This window comes from Phalaenopsis equestris, unplaced genomic scaffold (genome assembly GCF_001263595.1).
Source record: "Phalaenopsis equestris unplaced genomic scaffold, ASM126359v1 Scaffold000221, whole genome shotgun sequence".
Classification (NCBI taxonomy): domain Eukaryota; kingdom Viridiplantae; phylum Streptophyta; class Magnoliopsida; order Asparagales; family Orchidaceae; genus Phalaenopsis; species Phalaenopsis equestris.
Window position 1 is genome coordinate 213,270 of NW_018164663.1, and position 21,383 is coordinate 234,652.

General features: G+C 32.9%; 1 long non-coding RNA gene across 2 annotated transcripts; it reads left to right on the forward strand.

The window, feature by feature from the left end:
• Positions 1-2,012: 2,012 nt before the first annotated feature.
• LOC110023181 lies at positions 2,013-20,701 on the forward strand. 2 transcript variants are annotated; one of them, XR_002293862.1, is made up of 3 exons: positions 2,013-2,347; positions 2,936-2,998; positions 20,379-20,701. It is a non-coding gene; the product is annotated as an uncharacterized LOC110023181 (long non-coding RNA). The 2 variants fall into 2 exon arrangements; XR_002293861.1 differs by lacking the exon at positions 20,379-20,701 and adding an exon at positions 3,146-3,535.
• The last annotated feature ends 682 nt before the right edge of the window (positions 20,702-21,383 follow it).

Here is a 21,383-nt window from a genome sequence, read left to right on the forward strand (position 1 = left end):
GTCTTACGCAACTAGAACATTGGCATGCATGTGTTGCCTGAAATGCCATTCATGTATACAATTAAAATAAAAAAGAAGAAACTTTCAAACCCTAATCTCAAGAAAAAAGATATATATTGACGCTTTATTTTATTTCATCATTGATCTTAGTATCTCCAAATCCCTCAAAGAAGCTTTTCACCAAACACATTTTCCAAAGTTTGTTGCAAATGCAGTTGCAACTACTCGTTGTTAAAATCTAATATCAAGAATATGTCTCTTGTATGACCATTGACACTCCTAATAGTGGCTTGATGCTTCTCAACAACTTGGAAAACTACTTTCTCTACCACAAACATATATATCTTAGCATTAGCCCTTCTTCAATAGCTGATCTTAGGACAATCAATAAATTTAAATATAATTTTAATGAATAAGCTATTAAAATAAATTTAAGTCGAGTTTATTTATTTTGTGCAATTAATGTACAATTGCTTCTAGTTATTATTATAATTTAATATAGATGTAGGCCAATTTGATGTTGTTTCACGTGAAATGATTAGGCTTAGTTTATAAATTTATGTAGAATTTTAACATGATACTCATTGACATTTTCTATTGGATATTACTTTGAAAACTAAAAAGATGTTTGACGGGGGTGAAGAAAGAGTTTATTGGTCTTATTTTTAAGAAAAAAAAAGGTAGGCCTAAAAGTGTGCAAATTATAGAGGAATTGAGTTAATGTGTCAAACTTTAAAATCCTGGGAGAGTAATTGAACATAGGTTAGGACGTCATATAAAAATGGGCAAATGTATTATAGAAGCTATACATTTATTGAGAAGTTTGATGAACATATAAAAATGGGCAAATGTATTATAGATGCTATACATTTATTGAGAAGTTTGATGAAAAAGTATAAAGAGAATAAGAGAAATCTACATATTATTGTTAAAATATAAAGAGAATAAGAGAAATCTACATATTATTGTTATTGATTTAGAAAAAGATTATAATAAAAGTCCAACAGAAATACTTTGGAGGGTTCTAGAAAAGAAATGTGTTGATATTGTTTATATGATCGAGTCATTAAAAATATGTATGTTAGAGTTGTTACTTGTGTTTAGATACAAGCAAGATTCACCAAGTGTTTTTTTTAAACTTAGCTGGATCACAATAAGTTTTTAAGTAATTTGTAAATCAAAAAAATCAAATCGGTTGTACGACACACTTTACAAATGTGAATAAGGGATAGGTGATAGTGTACATAAAAAATGTGTATGCACAAATCACAAAGAGAACCGATGACCAACAAAAATATGAGTGGCAGTTCGGGACACCAATAGGGTTGTAATTAGGGTTGTAACGAGCCGAACAGCCGTCGTGTTCGTGTTACTCGAACTTAAAAATTTATTCGTGTTCGCCGAACACACTGCTGCTGAACAAAAAAAACTATTTTAACAACCGATTCTCCCCGATGTGATCTCTTTCTTTTCTTCGATTGAAAAATAATTAGGTCAGAATTTTAGTTGCATGTGGGGGCACCATGTGTCTAGCCTCACAAATTTTAATCAATTCTCATATATTAGAGTGGTCAGACTTAAACAATTGGCGCCCACGTCCGGAGTCCGGATGGGATCGCGGTAGGCTTCGATTCCTTCTCCCCATGTTATTCTAGTCTGAAACAAAATCATGCTCGAGAGCAAGATCATGGTCGGAGGAGCATAAATCCTTTCCATCACTTCACTATTTTTCTTTACATGTGGCTTCTTACCCGCCGGAGACGGCTCGATGTGGCGGGCTGTTCACTCGAAATCTTCAACCTAGCTCCTCAATGAATCACCGATCTCCAACGATAATTATATCCATTACTTTCGCATCCCCGTGTCGTCCCCCATTCCCCCTCCTTCCAAGTTTCATGTCCCGAAAGCCCGATTTCGTATCGTACGTCCCCTCACTCTCGGGCTGCGACGGGCGACTGGAAGCTTTCCCCGCCGCCTCTCTCTTCCCGGCGCCCGCATCTTCGCTTCTCTCTTCCCGTCGCAGTCATCTTCCCCCATAGTCACCGCGACCGCCTCCACCGGCAAAGCTAAATCTCGGTAAAAATCTTCGTTCTGCAAGTGAACTTTGCGGCGTTTCTCATTTATAAAATGTGGCAGTTCAAGAAGATGTGGAGAAGGTATAGAACAGGAGTCTTTTCTTGATATAGGCTTTAGCGGTGATAACCGTGATGGGTGTTGTGCTTTGAAATGAGATCCTATTCTGCCCCAAAGTGGAGAGGGTGAAGGGCTGCAGATAGAAATGTTATCTCCTGGATTTCAAATGGAAGCTGTTTGGATTCCTGGATAGCTGCCTGGACGAAATGGAAAGGTGTCCTGCTCATTAGTAACTTTATACATAGTCCAAAATTATTAATTTATTTGCTTAGTAGATGAGATTTTTGTGGCTGCTTCCATTTACAAATAGGTTCATTGCAGCATTTTGTCTTGTATGGCATCTAATTCTTATCATTTGGTAGGGTTACTACTTTAACATCATTTGCAACGGCTGAAGTCTCATTCATCAAGAACACATTTTGAAGTGCCTCATAAAACTTTGTGTGACATCAAAATTTGCCTCATTGTCCAAGAGTTAAGCTTTACTGTAGTTAAAGGATCTCACTGATGTGGAGAGCATTAAGTGAGTTTTAAAAATATTGGGAGATTTACTTCTATACTACCAAGCTATTCTTTATTTACAAAACTAACACCTAAGCTTTTAAAATGAATCACTGCAGTTGAGTATTTGCTTGCATAACACTATCAAATCATTAAGTACAAAAGTTGGTAGTTTTATTGTGCTCTGTTAGATTCGGGTAAATAGAAGCACTAGGATGTTATTTATGTAAATATATAATTTTGGCGTTGAATACAAAATTGACCAAATTTATTTTACATCTGTGTGATGTACAATCTGCAGGAAAAATTCAGTCGTTTCAGCTTCTCTTTTGGGATCCTTTAAGGTAAAAAGGCAACTGGGCAGGTATTTCTTTTAACTGTACGTTATATGTTTTTCTCTTTTCTTTCTACTTGTTTTATTGAGTTCAATTCACCTTGGCATGTTTTTTTTTCTCTTAATTATTGATTTGTTAGTATTTTTGAGAATTGATGATGATAATTGATCTATTAGGAGTATAGCCTAGAGAAAGAGCCAGCCAATTACAAAGCATAAGAAGCTATTACTGAAAGACTGCAGAAACCTACATTAATGGTTGCATGATTTTTTCCTGTAACCAATCTCCTCTGCTGTTGACCGTTGAGGAAAATTAAAAGAGTTCAAGTTGTTCTCCTAGATATGTCAACTTATGGATTTCATGAATCTGAGTTTCCTTGTATGATTAGGATCTTCTGGACCTTATTAGCTAGAGGCCTGTATATGGTGCTGGGGTTAATATCACGCTTATTCTTTTCACATGTAATTCTATACGTTATTGTAATTTGTCCAGGTAGTGGTTTTACTCGTTCTTAGGAGGCCTGGTCAGGCATTCAATTCTTTTTCTTATTAAACATTTGCTGAGGCAGTTGAGGTAATCGAGTGATATTATCCCTAATTTTTTTAAGGGTAGGTTAGGTATTTGATTTTAAAAATATGGAGTATATTCATCATATTTATGATAAATAGCTTCATTTTATTGCCATCCATTGAATCATTCTGCAAAGTTTTTTTTTTTTTTTTTTTTTTTTTTGTTTTAATTGGTGTTTGAAAGTCGTTAAAAGTGCTTTATCAGTGTTTGTTGGAATGCAGAAGTCCTTAATCTCTCAGGGAAAAGTTATGAAATTGAAGTGAAGGATTAGAATGGCAAGAGACAGAGGTATTTGAGGAAGAAATAGTTGTTAAGTGATAGAATCAGAGATATAAATGAGGAAAAAAGTAGGAGAGAATATTCAATTAATTTTTATTATAAATATTCAACCATAAGGCTCATATATATAGGGAAATAGGTTTCTCCTAATTTACAATCTTACCCAACATATCTAGCCTAAACATGAAATATAAATAATTCTAAAATAAGCAGAAATAGGAAGAGAATAAAATACTAATCAAGAAGTTTCCCAAATTTTCTCCAATTAATCCATCCATCCCTCCTTTGACTTTTTGTTGGGAATCATGGTATCTAGGTTCTTGATTTCAGACTCAGTGAAAAACAGCTCTTTGATTTTAAGAATTTCGCTTTCATCATCACCAGTAAGAATTATGTTATTCACTTATACTATCAGTGCAACAATCTTATCTTCATGAGTGTATTTTATGAACAATGTATGATCAACCTGACATTTGATAATATCTATTAGATATCATAGTTTTAGCAAACCTTTCAAACCATATGCTTGGTGATTACTTAAGGCCATAAAAAGAATTCTTGAGATTGCATACTAGGTGTTGTCTTAAATCATTCTCAAGTCCTTGTGTTATGTCTATGTACGTCTCTTCTTCAAGATCCCTATTCGGGAAAATATTTTTATGTCAAGTTGATGTTGTCTTCATTCTTTATTAGTTTCTACTGGAGTAATCTGATGGTATTCAGTTTTGAAATTAGTGTAAATGTTTCTCGATTGTCAATCCCATAGAATAGAGTGACCACGATCAACTTCGTACTTGATGTTGAATACCCATTTGCATCCAACCGGCCTCATATCTTGAGAAGTTTAGTAATAATTCATGTGCTATTATGCTTTAGTGCTTGAATCTCGTTTTCAACTGTTTTCTTTTTTCTGAATTTTTAAGAGTTTCATGAATGACTTTAAGAATCTACATATTATTAAGTAAAAACTTTATATGATGAGATTGCTTCCCATAAGCAACATACTTCTGAATTGGATATTTAGTACAACTTTCTTGTCATCAGAATTAATAGAGGAAGGTGATAACTCTTAAGTCTAGACTCCTCACCTAAAATTTTAGGTGAGTGTGGACTCGATTTTTGGCTTGAGCAATTCTGTTTTGTAAGTTGTTATGCACCTGCTCAAGATTTTTCTTCCTTTTTCTGTCAACACAAATTTTTTTGTTATGAACTTCAGGTTGGGTTTGTTGGATATTTTCATGCAGTGGTGTTTGAAAGATAAAAGAATTAGCTGGAAGAGGGGTATGTTGTGAGGCAGTGTAGGTTTCATTAAGTGTATCCCAAAATTGATGTTCATTTGCAGTCCCCCTTTAAACATTAGATTTGAGATAGTATGATTGATTTTTAAAAAAATGTGACATTCATAAAGTTGTAGTATTTTATGGTAATATGTGAGTAACACTTATAACCATTTTGTTGGAGGCATGCCCAAGGAAAATATACTTGATGGATTTGGGGTCAAATTTTGTGCGGTTTGGGAAATAGATGTGAACACAACATACACGCCAAAAAAATTTAAGTAGTATAGTAGAAGAGAAAGTTCTGATGTGGGGATAATTATCCATTAAGACATGAAATGGTGTTTTGAAATTAAGTTTCTGGTTAAGCATTCAATTGATAAGGTATGTTGCAGTAAGAACTGCTTCCCAACAAAAATATTTTTGAACTTGATGAGATATCATAATTGAGTGGGATCTCTCAAGAAGATGTATGTTTTTTCTCTTAGCTATGTCATTTTGTTGTGAGGCATCAATATATGAACTCATATTAATGATTCTATTTTTTAAAAGATTGGATTCAAGGATGGAGTTGAAATATTTCTTTGCATTATTAGTTTTCATGATTTGAATTTTGTATTAAACTTGAGTTTGAATCATGTCATGGAAGGTTTTGAAGATTCGAGTCGTTTCAAATTTCTTCTTTATTAGAATTATCCACATGGTTCTAGTAAGATAGTCAATGAATGAGGCAAATTATCTAACCCCATTTAGGGTTCTTATTTTTGAAGGTCCCCAAATATAATCTATGGATAATTAAAAAATAATGTTAGGGTTTGTACTGGGTCATGAGATAAATATTTCTAGTGAGTTTGACAAGTTGATAAATCTCACATTGATAAATATTAAATATTTTTTTTGATAAACAAATGGGGATGACAACTTTACAACATAATTGAAAATAGGATGACTTGGGCGACAATGCTATAACATTATTTTTTTTCCATTAGACAGAGACTTAACAGATTCAGAGACTTGAGAAAATAATGGAGATAGGACCACTTATGCTTTTAAGATAAAGACTTTCATAACAGATTCAAAGACTTGAGAAAATAATGGAGGTGGGACTATTTATGCATTTCATCGCTGTCAATAACCTTCCCTGAATTCATCATTTTAACTTCACAATAATTTACAAAAGATTAAGTTATATATTTCATATCATGATTAAGCTTACTTATTGAAATTAAATTATAGTCAAACTGTGGAACATATAAAATAGAGGAAAGAGTGATATACCAAGAGAACTCCACAACTCATTTTTCAATATTTTTTAAGTGTGATCCATCAACAAGTCTGACAAATCTAAATGTTTAAGCCTCTTGATAGTTGACTCGAGCATTGATGTCTCTAGTCATTTGATCAGAAGCTCATAAATCTATGATCCAAGGTCTAAATATTTCTTTACTAGCAAGATGGGAGAATGATATATTACCTTGATGTGTTATGAGGCTGAAATGATATTATGAATTACTCTCGAGGGATTTTTTCGGTACTTCAAACTGTTCGTTGGTGAATGGATTAGCTGACACTTAAGATGTGGTAGCAACATTAACCTTGCTCTCATTATCTTTCCTTCCATGTTTAGATTTTCAATCTGCAGACATTCCATGGAGTTTCCAACATTTGTCTTTGAGGTGCCCAATTTTCTTGTAATAGTCACATGTGGGACGCTTCTTCTTGAACTTTGAGTAATGAGAAGAATTATGAGAGTACTGAGCTGAGCTTTCGACACTTGGTGAACTCCCATTTCCAGTCATCATAAGCCTTTTTCTACTCTCTTCTCTTCTAACTTCAGCAAAAGCTCACGGGTCGATAAAACAATCTTTATTCCCATGATTCTCGCTCTCACTTTCATTTAGTTCCTTTGTCCCACTAGGAATTTGATAGTTTTATTCATCTTGATGATGGTTTTATGCACCACGACATCATGTAGACATTCCCACATATATGTCTCAAACCTATCAAATTGTAGCTAATACCTCAACAAGGTATTGAATTATTGGGTAACACTTAGTTCTCCTTGACGGAGGTTATGTAGTTTGGTTTCATTCTCAAACAATTCTAATATTCTCAGCGTTGGAATAAGTTTCTCTTGCAACCTCCCATATTTCTTTGGTTGTTCTTTAGAGCTAGAAATTTTCTCCTACTTCAGTGGTCATTGGGTTGAATAGCCAAGACATAACCATATAATCTTGAATTTTTCATGTGCGATGGTTAGGAATAGTGAGCTCAGGAATTATGTTCTCTCCTGTGAGATGTTCATCTTTTCCCTTTTCACAAATGTACATAAATATAAATTGGGATCATTGAAGGAAGTTATGCCAATTGAGTTTATAGTTTGTGATGAAGAAAGATAGTTCAGAGGCTGTTAGGATAGACTTTCGAGTCTCTGATTCAAAACTAACATCCAGAGTAGAACTAGATGTCTTCGTTTCGTACTTGGTCATGAACCTTAGCTAGCTGCAGGGATGATTCCAGTTTTGGACTGTCGCTGGAGAGGCTCTAACGGCTGTAGGAGAGAGCAGAGGAGAGCTTGCAGGTTGAAAGAGAGCTATGTTTTGTTTCCTTGCTTCTTACTGTAACATAACAATGCAGACAAACGGGATGATCACAGCGACACAAACGAAGTCGGGCAATGCACGATGCCTTAATTGTGTTGCAGGATGAATGCAACACAGACAAAGCTGACAAGCATTTCAAATGAGGCAGATGAGTGTTGCAGTTGCACGGTTCGAACGTCACAGACAATGCCTATGAACGAATAAGCGATCTAGATGATACAGACGCATGATACAAATGCTTGATTCAACTGATTCCAATGAACAATTTCAACGATGGAGATGAAGCTCTGATACCATATAGAAAAACGTTGGAGGGAATATTTACTTAATTTTTATTACAATATTTAACCATAAGGTTACATATATAGGAAAATAGGTCTCTCCCAATTTACAATCTTATCAAATATATCTAGCTAAACATGGAAATGAAATAATTGTAAATAGGAAGGGAATAAAAAACTAATCGAGGAGTTTCCCAAATTGTCTCCAATTAATCCATTCATTCCTCCTTGGATGGTCGGTCTGGGCCCATCATGGAAAGGAGGTAGATCCTCCTAGATTTCTACAATAATGATAAGGAATTGTGTATTGTTGTTGTAGGTAATATTTGATTGGCATCAGTTCTTTTGTCTGCAACTTTTGATAACAAATATAAAAAAAGAGTAGGATAATTAGAGCTTAACTTGTTAGCCTAGGATATGGTCATGACACTTTTTTTTTTCTTTAATGCCACTAAAGTTTTCTGGCCTCGATCAAAATTGGGTGATTAGATTATTTTGTTTTTGACATTTTTATTATTTTGGAACTTAAGTTGATGATTCTCAACAGTGGTAGCTTGGTCCCAGATGTTCAAAAAGTCTTATGAACTTCTATGTACTTTATTCATTGTTTTTGTTATGAAACTCGCTGTTTCCATAATCCATAACTCTATTATGAAGTCTTTAGCATTTAAAAGGTAATCTCCTAAATGCATTGATTTAGAAACCAGTTTATGCTACTATCATGAATTTTTACGTTTAGAACACATGAAGAACTTTATTGAATAAATTTGAGTTTTAATCCCTAATGAAGCCTGGTCCTCTTTCATATAGCTCTATCATTTCCTTTATTTGTGAATCAGGATAACTATATATGTTACAGCACACACACGAGTATGGGCGATGTAATTGCTTCTGATAAAGATGTTCCTGCAGAACATCACCACCATAGAATCACAACTCCCTACACTACTCTCATCCATTCTATAAGATTCTAGATCTTTTTTTTATTATATGTGTTCTGTATTCTGTGTTGTATCGTTGGAATGGAATGATGGGAAAACAGGTGCTGCAGTCTCAGGTTTCCGTTTTCTTCTTCTTCTTTGCATTTCTGATTTTTGCTTCCTCCTTTCTTGATTATTTCATGGTATTAGAGCTATAGCACAACTACAAAGGAAGATTCCGCCTCATCCAATGTCAATGACGCCATGGCATCCCTCCAACTATCACTATCCGGTGCCGGCATTCTCCCATCTCTAAATTGTTTTATGTCTAACATTAAAGCGGTGGTCACCATTTCTCTCTCCACAAATAACTATCCTATTCAGAGATCTCAGATCCTTAAAATTGGTGAAGGCAAATGGTTTTCTAGGGTTCCTTGATGGTTCAATCAAGCAACCCCAATCCCACATTACCACCGAATCAAGTAGCCTCTTTCCCAATCTCGATTACAACACCTGGATGTTTGTAGATGAGAATATGGCCGTTGCTATATCTTGTACCATCTCTGCCACTATTTTTCCTTATCATTTGCACCTGGATAGCTGCTTGGATATTTGGAAAACGCTGGAAAAAAAGCTGCAAGCTACAAATCGATCCAAAGTGATCCAGCTAAAAAATGAACTTCACAATGTCTTGATGAAAAATCAGATTATGAATCGGTACCTTACACAAATCAAGTCACTTGTCGACAACATTGACGCAATTGAAACCGCCGTCAACACTGAAGATATTATACTCTACGCCCTCAAGAGGCTTCATGCAACTTATTATGACTTTAAAACAGCAATAAGAACTCAACCACATCATTTTGATCTCGAAGAACTCTATTCTCTTATCTTCAGTGAAGAAATCAAAATAACCAACGACCACCCTGTCATTCAACATTCCAATCCTCAATTGGCTCTCTACACTCAAAGAGGGAAGGGCAATATTCGTACAAGGGTAAAAGCAATAATATCAATTTCGGCTACAAGGGTGCTCATGATTTCACAACCAAACAATCAACTCCTTGACAACCAAGTGTAAATGGATCAATCTACTGTCAAATTTGCAATAAACTCGGACGTTTAGCTCTTGAATGTTGGCACAGGCTCAATGCTAACTATCAACCAATTAGGCCTCCACCCTCCACAACTCTCATTACATCATCCACCACCAACCCTGATTGGTACTTGAACATAGGCGCTACAAGCCATTTGACTACATCACTGTATCAACTTCAAGCAACTGAATCATGTAAAGGTATCGATCAAATTCCCATGGGGAATGGTGAAATGATTCCCATACAACACTCCAGACATGACATATTACCAACTCTTCCCCGTAAGCTTATTCTCTCTAAACTTCTTCATACTCCTCAAATTTCCCACAACTTAATTTCCATTTCTCAACTCGTTGCTCATACCAATTGTCGTATCATCTTTGACGTTGCTGGCTATCAAATCAAGGACCACATAATGCAACAGTCTCTTTTGCAAGGCCCTTGCCGCAATGGTTGTATCCAATTCCAACAACTAGCAAAGCCATACTCTCTACCACCAACCATGACATCCATTGGCATCAACGTTTGGGACATGCTAGTCACCAAACTCTCGCAAACATAGCTAAACAACAACCTCATATCTCAATTTCTAGTTATTTTTCTCTTTGTGAGTTATGCATTACAGCAAAAAGTCATTACTGACCTTTTTCTTCTGCTCATTTTAGTCAAAAAAACCATCACTTACCTTTTCCTTCAGCTCATTTTAGTCAATGTAATCCCATAGAACTTATACATTCAGATGTTTGTGGTCAATCCCCTACACCACATATTCAAGGTTACAAATACTATGTTCAATTTGTTGATGTTTCTACTCGTTTTTCCTGTTTTTATCCCATGTATCACAAATCTGAAGTTCTGGCTCACTTTATGAAATTCAAACAGCTTGTTGAACATCAATTCAATAAGCAAATAAAAATTTTAAGAACGAATGGTGGCGGCGAATATAAAAATTCTGAATTTAGCAGCTTCCTTCTATCTCATGGCATTATTCATCAAACTACATGTCCTTATACACCATAACAAATTGGCACAACTTAACGAAAACACAGACACATCCTCGAAACATGTGCTCTCCTAGCCGATTTCCGTCTTCCACCTTCATTTTGGCTTGAAGCCTTGACAACAATACTTTTTGTCATCGACCGCCTACCCTCAAAGTCCACCTTCTCACTATCATCATTGGAACTACATGGAAAACTCGCAGGCTACAGTCACCTTCGCATGTTCGGATGTGCATGCTTTCCTTGGATTCTATCATCTCATATAAACAAACTTCAGCCATGGGAAATCCGTTGCATTTTTCTTTGATATCCTGAAAATACAAAGGGCTACAAATGCTTCGATCCCATCACCGACAGGATACTTACATCCCGTCCTGTTACTTTTAACGAACGCTCATTCCCCGACATCAAACCTACCATCCAACCCTCTCATCCTCATATTTGGATCTTCCATCATTCACATTCATACTCACCTCATTTCTCTCCACACCACCTTAGCAACCTACCACTACAATGCAACCTTTGTCTCCACCTTCAAGACCTCAATACCCACAAATTCAGCCAGTCGAACATGCATACCACCAATAACCTTCTCTCCAACTTCCCCAATCACATCCCATGATTACAAGATCCAAAACCGACTCCATTCCACCCAAAAAGATCTTTGATCTCATGCACCTCTCTACTCCTGAAACCGAACCTCTCACCTACAAGCAAGCTCTCCGCTACCCTCAATGGCAGCAAGCTATGGCCTAAGAACTTAAGGCCATCAAATCTCAGATTACATGGGCTCTTGTACCTCCTCCTATCGATCAGCCAGCTTTGGGCAGCAAATGAACCTTCAGAATAAATGAAAATCTAATGGTAATATTGCAAGATACAAGGCATACCTTATCGTTCAAGGTTTTCAACAATAATATGACCTCAACTATACTGAAACTTTCAGCCCCATTGCAATGTTACCCACCATTCTGGCCTTCCTTTCCGTCGCTCTTCATCATAAATGACAAGTACTTTAATTGGACGTCTCCTATGTTTTCCTCCACGACAAACTCCATGAAACCATATTTATGCATCAGCCACTGGGATATGCTGATCCATCTTATCTAAATCATGTTTTCCATCTTCAGAAATCCCTCTATGGCCTTAAACAAGCACCTCACCATTGGTTTGAGACCTTTTCTACTCGTCTAGCACATTTCGGTTTCATGTGAGCCATGCTGATTCTACTTATCTATAATCACAATTCTCATCTAAGCTATTTTTTTTACACGTGGATGATATTCTTCTAACAGGAAACAATCAATGTATTATCCAACAACTCATTCAATTCCCACATAATGCTTTTTCCATGAAGCTCTTGGGTCCGGCCTCCACATTTCTGGGCATTCAGATTCAGCATACTACATATGGATTCCACTTGTCACAAGCCATCTACGCCATGGAGATATTAAATAGGGCAGATATGATTGATTGCAAACTACAGAACAGCCTTGTATCTATTTCTTCAATGTTGTCCACCAACACTCAGCTCCCCTATCCCAATGCCGCTCAGGTGGAACACTTAGTTGGCTCCCTAAAATAACCAGTCCGGACATTCAATTTACCCTTAATACTCTCTCTCAACATCTCCACAATCTGCTCTCACTTCACCACCAACAGCTCAAGAGGCCAGTGACTCCTTTGACCGGCGATCGATAACTGGATATTGCTCCTTTTTAGCCTCAACTCGCTCTCCCGACACTTCAAAAAGCAACCTACGGTGGCACATTCTTCCACTGAAGCTGAGACTGTGCTTTGTCTTCAACAGCTAATGATGTAATTTGGCTCTGCCGCCTCCTACAGGATTTTCAAATTTCTGCAACTCAACCGACTACGATTTTCTGTGACAACACCTTCGTCATGGCTATTGCTCACATTACAGTATTCCATGACATAATGTAGCACATCGAAATCGACTATCACTTCCTACACGAACATATCCTATCCAAGGAGCTATTTCTTGAATATATTCCAACTGAAGATCGACCTGCTGACATCTTCACAATAGCACTACCAACAATAAGATTTCAGATGCTACAAGGCAAGCTAGCTATCTGTGAACCTGTCATCAGCTTGCAGGGGGCTGATAAAGATGTTCCTGCAAAATCATTGTACCAATGCACTTTATCACCCTCAATAACTACCATAGAATCACAACTCCCTACACTAATCCATCCGTTCACTAAGATTCCATATCTAATTATTATTATGTGTACTGTATTCTGTCTAGTATCGTAGGAATGGAATGATGGGAAATAGGTGCTGCAGTCTCAGGTTTCTGTTTTCTTGTTCTTCTTTTCTGCATTTCCAGTTTCTCCTTCTCCCTTTCTGTTGCATTTCCAGTTTCTCCTTCTCCCTTTCTGTTTTGCCACATGTACATAAAACTTTCATGTGTCCATTAAAAATTTTCTGATCTAAAGAAATTATAGTTCATTACATCTCTAAATTGATTGATTCATTTTGATGGCTCAATACTGAGTTGCCTTGCCCAATGTCTTGACTTGGGAAGCTTATTTGGCTTAAGCTGGGCCAACACTAGTTTATTTAGGTGGAGGCTCGTGTCAAGCCTGATAAGCTCAGCAAAGCTCTTGTGCATAGCCATAGGGAAAGCTAGAACCTAGAAATATATATTCTCGATATGTCCCTAGAAAATTATAATGATTTGCGCGAAGCTCAGTGCATATTTGGACAAGAAGCTTCAAAAATTAAATTTGAAAGTACCCACACTCCAATTTATGATCAAATGAAGTGTCTTGGTGAGACAAACTATATGATAAAAAAATGATATGATCTAAGTCCAAGTGAGCATTGATAATGCACCTAAATCTTGAAGAAAATCTTTGGAATGTATTTTGGGGGACCAAACAATCTTCAAATATGACAAACTTATAATCTAATTGAGCGTCTCAATAAGACAAATCTAATGAGCTTAAGATTGCTTAATTTTGACATCATTAAGATATTTAAATAATCGTAAAATTACACCTGATCAAGAGAATCACTTGGGTCGAAATGATTTAGATTCATGCAGTATTTATAAATGACGACTCTCCTAAAAATTATAAATAGATCCCCATTTTTTTCATGAAAAGGGGACCTGGATGAGAAGACTATGGGTGTGTTGGCCCGCTTTTGGAACCGAGTTCCAAAATCGTACAGTTGGTTGCGCTTCTCGTGACCGCGTTACAAACCGACGACACAAATTTTATCGAGGGTTCTGACGAGGCTGCCAACTATCTTCTTGCGTCTGACATCCCGCGTTCATGATTATTTCTCTGTTTATCTGCGTCGATGCTTGGCTTGCCATGGATCAAATGATTAATAATATAAAAATAGATTATTTTATTATAACAATTAACTTTGTTTTTATATTTCTTAAGAAATAACTATGCATATAAAAATAAATTCGGAAGCATCAACTACCATTACAACTAAAATAATGTAAAAATAGATTATTTTTTTATTGTTATAATGTTAAATAATAAAAATAAAAAAATGCATATTTAAAAATAATATATGCACGTACTTAAAAATAAAATAGCTACATATATATCACCTAATTTTTATACATTTACTTATCTTTCACCCAAACTTTATTTTTTACAAGCTAAGCATCTTTTACTATGTAACAAAAGTTGTATGTGAACATAGATTGCACTATTTACATAGGTAGAGTGCTTTAGAAATAAAAATTGAAGTTAGGTGTGATATAATTAAATGCATAAGAATTGGGTGCTATGTATGTAAATTCTCCTAAAATAAAATATATAATTAATAAATAGGTTTTATTATATTTGTAATGATTTTTTTTTGTATGCATGCAACCTAATTACTATATATTTAAAAACTATGAATTTTATACAACATGAGCAGAGGGGCATTTCAGACATTTGTCCACATACAATAATTTTAAAACTGTACTTTTCAAACAGATCGTCTGCTTCCGAAACACCAGCTTTTAAACAACAGATTTTTTGTAGTTGCTTCTGAATTGAGATTTCGTACAACTACAATTGAAACAAATGCTCCCTAAAAGAAGTTTTATGCTCATGATGACTTTTGAACTTCACCATTGTTGTGCCACCGTAGTCAGGCCACCGTCGTCATTGGACCACTACCGTTCGGTTGCTACCATGGGGCCACTGCTGCACTTACAAGTCATTGGTAAGATTTGAAAATTGATAAATTTGGTTGATATTCTTTCTCTTGGTGTTTTTTCTTTTAAAATTTATTGTATGAAAATGTGGAATTGGTTCTCTGGTGATCCTTCGTTTATTAATGAGAAACTTTTTATTTTTAAATGTTGGACACATTATTTTGGACTGATTAAGGGTGATTTTAAAGATGTTCATGAGGGTCAAATTTCTTAAACTTTCTTTGTATTGTTACTTGGAGATTGGCATATCCAAATTTGCCATCTTCTTGTTATTGATCCTTGGACTGCTGAAAACTCTTGGTTAACTTTTGTAAGAGTCAATATTCAAATTAATATTGATTCATCTTTTCTTGAATTTATTACTTTAAATATGAAAGGGCAAGTTATACTTCAACATGTTTATTAATGGAGACATAACCCTTGTGAATCTTGTTTTAGTGTTGCTCGCAGTAATTTAAATTCTTCTAGATTGACTTCACAGAAACCTGCATCTATTGATCCTTCATTAAGATGTAGGAGTAGAAATAAAAATTATCTTAATCCAATAGCTCATAGAAGTGTTCGTAACTTTGTTATTCCTTTATCACATGTTTTACCTGCTAGGTCTATTGATAGTAATATTTTTGGTATTGTTTCTAATAATGTATTGCTTTTGATACCAGTTATATCTACTTATGGTAATGTTTTTTTATTATCATCCCTCAATCTTAGTATTTTTGCTAATGATTTTAGTAAAATGCCTTGCAAACTATGTTGAGAAACTTGGTGATATTGGTGAAGTGGTTTCTACTTTGTCAATGATAATACTCTTGAATTCTTCTACTATGAATAATTTTTCCGTAAATGAATAAACTTAATTCAAAGAATTATTTGACTGGTCTATTTGTTTAATTTCTCTTAGCATGCTCTTCTAATTATAAGAATTCTCACAGTTTATTTTAGCACGCTCCTTCAAAAAATAAAAAATTCAGGTGAAAAGGAAGTAATTCTTAGTTTTTTTTTTTTTTTGTTTCTATTTTTTATTTTTTAGTTCTTAATATGTCTTTACTAATTGTAGAAAGCTTATTGAGAGAATAGGATTGAATTTTTGTCTTTTGGAAACCAAGCTTTCAATTGATTCTATTTTGGTTCCTTATTGCTTAAATTCTTTTAATATATTTTCTTATAAAATCAATATTAATAATTTTAATAATGCTAATGTTAGAATCTTGTTAAAGTGATATTTTAATGTTTTATATATTTTTGTTTTGCATATTAGCCCCAGTAAATTCAAAGTTATGTCTCTTATTCTTTTTCTATTAGTTTCTTTATCATTGTGATTTGTGCTGATAATAATGCTACTATTATAAATTATTTATTAGAGTATGAGTTTTATGAGTGAATGTATTTCTGAACCGTAGTTATTGCTTGGTAATTTTAATTGTACCCATACTTGTGAGGAAAATAATTGGAAGGATTCCTCTTATTCCGAGTTGACTCTCTGATTTTAATAATTATGCTCTTTTAGTTGGCCTTATTGAACTTAAAAAAATGTTAGGTTTTCTTTTAGCTCGTATACTAATTAATTGAATAACACTAATAGATGTTTATTAGATAGAGTTTTCTGCAATTCTGTTTGGATTAGTGCTTTTCCTAATTCTTATTTTAAATTTATAAACTGTTCATTTTCTGATCATCATACTATTTTTGTGTGTTTAGGCAATTCTAAAAAAATTCATTATAAATTTCTGCATAAGAATTTTTCTATAATGAATTTTTTGAGTCTTTGCCCTAATTTTTATTCTATCATATATAATACTTGGCGTTTTTCTGTTAACTGTGATTCTTTATTTGTTTTATTGAATAGAATAATGAAATTTAAGAAAATTATAAAGGGCTAGAATTGAAAATCTTCTCATATTGCTTTTAACCATATTGTTGATATTAAAGATAAGGAACATGTTGTGATGAGTCAACTTGAGAATTCTCTTTGTAAAGTTTTTTTTGTTCAAGCTTCTATTCTATAAGGTGATTTTACGAAAGCTATTATTTGTGATTATAAGTGAGTGGTTAAACAAAGAACTAAATACTTTTGGCTTTCTAAAGATGATATTATATTAAGTTTTTTTTTTATCAGAAAGTCAAATGTAAGCATAATTCTAATCATCTTAATATTTTTTTTTTGTTAATAATGGTTATATTGCTAATTAAGATGGAATTTTTAGTGAAGTTATTTCTTATTTCTCTAATTTACTTAATCGCTTTTTATTCTCTATCAAGAATTTATTTAATACAGATGATTGTATGGCTCTCATTCTTTTTTCGGATAATGATATTAAACATATTTTTCTTTCTATTGGTTCAAATAAAATTTATTGGTGTGATGATTTTACTTCTAAATTTTTTAAAGATACTTGATATTTCACATATTTGGATTGTGTTGATGCTATTAAATATTTCTTTAATACTACTAAAATTCATTTAAGATTAAACATATTTTTATTGCCATCGTTACTAAAAATATAATGCTAAATCTCGTAGTGATTTTAGGCATATTTCTCTTTCCAATACTATATATTAAGTTATTGTTGTTTTATTGGCGGATATAATGAAATCTATTCTTTCTATAATTATTCATTTCGCCCAAGCCGTTTTTTATAAAAATTCGTGATATTGCGGATAATATTTTCTTTGCTAACGAACAGCGTTATACTTTTTAATTTTAATAATTATGCTAAGAAATTTTGTGTTAAAATCGATTTAATGAATGCATCTGATAAAGTTAATAAAACATTTCTTTATGATCGTATGTCTCCTTTAGGTTTTCCTCTTATTTGCATTAATGAGATTAAAACTTGTAGTGTTGATGTTAACTTTTATGTTATTATAAATATTGAAATAAAATATTATTTTTCTTCACTTTTTGGCTCGTGGCAAGGTTGTCCTCTCTCTCCTGTCTCTTTGTTGTTGTCATGGATGCTCCTTCTTTACTTGGTTATTATGATCGTAAAAATAGTAATAATAATTGTTATAATAATAATGAGATATAATTTAATTTATGTGGATGATCTTCTTATTTTTGGTAAGACTAATAATAATTTTGTAATTATTTTATTTCTAAGCTTTATATTATTAGTAACGCTTCTAATTTTTAAGCATACCTCTAAATATGTCATATGTTTTTATAATTTTGCGAACTATTTAGCTCAACAACAAAAGCTTTGTAATATTAGAATCTTTAAAATTAAATATTTATTTTTGGATTATCTTGAGTTTACTATTAAATATTCTAAGTTGGCTTCTACTAATGGTAAAAAGATTATCGGCAAACATCATCTTCGACTTTTTGGTTGGAAGCAAAAGTTTTTTTCTTCGATCTGTGACCTTCATTTAATAAAATTTACTATTTAGAGTCATTTTTATTATTGGTTTCATTTTTCTACTTTATAAAATGTTTAGAAGGAAAATTTTTTCTATGATTAATAATTTTATTAGTCATAATGATAATAATAAAAAGTTGCATATCATTGATTGGAATAAAAATACACTTACTAAGGACATTGGTGGTATCGGTTTACCTTCTCTTGATGTTATTAATACCATGTGTAAGTTTAAGATTATTTGGAATATCTATAATTCGAATTCTTATTTAACTAATTTATGTATTAATCATTATGATTTTATTTAGTATAAAGTTTGTCATTTTACTGTTTTTTTAGAAAGACATTGTTAGTGTCTGTAAGAATTAAGCATTCTCTCACCTTTCAGGTTAATATTATTAGTAATTTGTTTTTTTTTAATGGCTATGTGGATCTTTATTTTATTACTTTGGTGATTCTATTTTTATATGGTTTAATTTACCTAAAAATACCAAGCTTTATGAACTTATCTCTAATGGTGTTTGAGATTTATCTTGGAATATATCTGCTCCTTATTTTATTCAAGCTATTTAAAATGTTACTATTATAAATGACATTAGTTGCCATTGTAGTAATAAGGATAATTATTCTCATAATTCTGTTTATTTCTTATATGAGAATCTACCTTGAGTCGATTGGTAAAAGTTGGTTTGGCTCATGGGTTATTCTATTAAATTTGCTGTTCATATTTGGATCATTGTTCATAATGACTTTAAAACATGTGATATTCTCAATACTTGAGGTATTATTGTCAATTCTACCTATATTTTATGCTTTTCTAAGAATGAAACGCGCTCATTTTTTGTATGCCCATTTTCTCATTATCTTCTTAATAAATGCATTCCTAATATTTATTCATTCCTAGTAATATTTTCAAATACTTTATCATTCTGAGAATGTTTTTGATGAAATCAGTAAGAGGCATCATCTTTTGATCATTCAGATTATTATTTATTACATTTGGTTTGACAAGTAACTTTATTTTTACGAATAATTTCACCCCTGTTGAGTTACAGAATATTCATTGATTGATTAAAGAGAAAAGCAGAAAGTGAAAATTTAAAAATAATATTCCTCTCTTTTTAAGGAATTTTAATAATATCTAATGGTGGCTGCTATACTTCTTCTCTTTCTTCTCTTTATCTCTCTTTTCTTTTATGAGTAATTTATTTTGAGATCTATGACAATTTGAAATCTTGTGATTTAAACTTTTATATATTTGTATATTTATTCATTTCACTGTCACTTTATCTGTAACAGGATGGAGTTTTCATTCTGTTCTTGAGAATTTTACTCGATTGTTATAGATATTTCATCTTATTTTTGTTCATCCTTCTGTTTCTATTTAGAGCATATAGTATTCTTGATTGCTTTTAAGTTATGGTATTGTGCTATGTGAATTTTATGGATGTTTCTTTACTTATACTATACAATTGCAGATATTTTTCTTGATCTTAGTATATAAGAACAAATCTTCACTTGATTTTATTTCATTGAGTATTGGTATTTTTTGGCTGAGCAATGATGAATTCCAGTAGTATATTAAAATCCAACCGTAGTTTTGAATATTTTGGATCTTTGTTTAAATTACACATAGTGCTTGGAGTAAATTTTAATGTTTTTGTGTTGGTGAATATTTGGGCTAGTAATTTTTTTCTATCTCATTTCTCATTCTTAGTTGATTCTTGCGTAAGGTAATGATTCTATCTTGGTCTTTTGTTGGACTTTATATCATTGGCTGAGGCTTAAACTTGAAGCTGAAATTTGTTTGTGTTTTGGTAGCTGCTGCTATTTATTGAAGCAATCTCTCTGTCGGAGCTGATCTTTGGGATTGTCTATTTTTAAATCCTTCTAATGATTTTAGTCATGCTTCCTTGGATTGAGATTGTCCTGATGGATTGATTTGGCTATTAGCAATCTTTTTTTGAGAATGCTATGGTTGTTTGAGACGATTCTTTGGATTGAGGCTGCCCTGCTGGATGGATTTGGTTATTGGCAATTTACTTTTGTGGTAAGTGTTGCTGTTATTTAGTTAGTAAATTGATTTTTAGCTTATCATGCTTTGTCTATATTTTGCTAGTCTTGTTTCATTTTCTAGGTGTTTTGTTTTTTTTTGTTTTATTTTTTTGTTTTGTTTTTTTTTTGTGTTTTGGTAGTCTTAGCAGGATTATTCGGTTGATTGTTATGTCAGCTAAAAGAAAACCTAATATCTTGAAGTTCAATAAGGCCAATTGAAAGAATAAAATATTAAAAGTAGTTAGTGGTCAGGATAAAAGGAATCCCTCCTATTTTTTTCCTCACAAGCATAGATACAATTAGGATCACCAATCAATAACCACAACTCAAAATATCTCCACTTATAAAATTGATAAACTCCCGTGAATACTTCATAATAATAGCATTATTATCAACATAATTCACAATAATAAAGAAATAAATATAATAAATATAAGAAACAAAACCATTAATGTACTGGGATCAATATCCAAAGTAGAAAAATATAAATCATTAAAATTTTTCTTTATTAAGATTCCAACATTATTTGCATTATTAAAATTATTAATGTTGCTCTTATAAGAAAACATTAAAAGTATTTAAATGACAATGATCTAAAATAAAATCAACTGAAAGTTTGGTTTCTAAAAGACTTATAAAATTAGTATTATTCTCTTTAATAATTACTACAATTAACAATACATACATCACTTTTAAGCCCCCGAACATTCCAGTTTATATAATTAGGAAAAGACATAACAAGAACTAAAAAAATAAAAAAAACATAAGCAA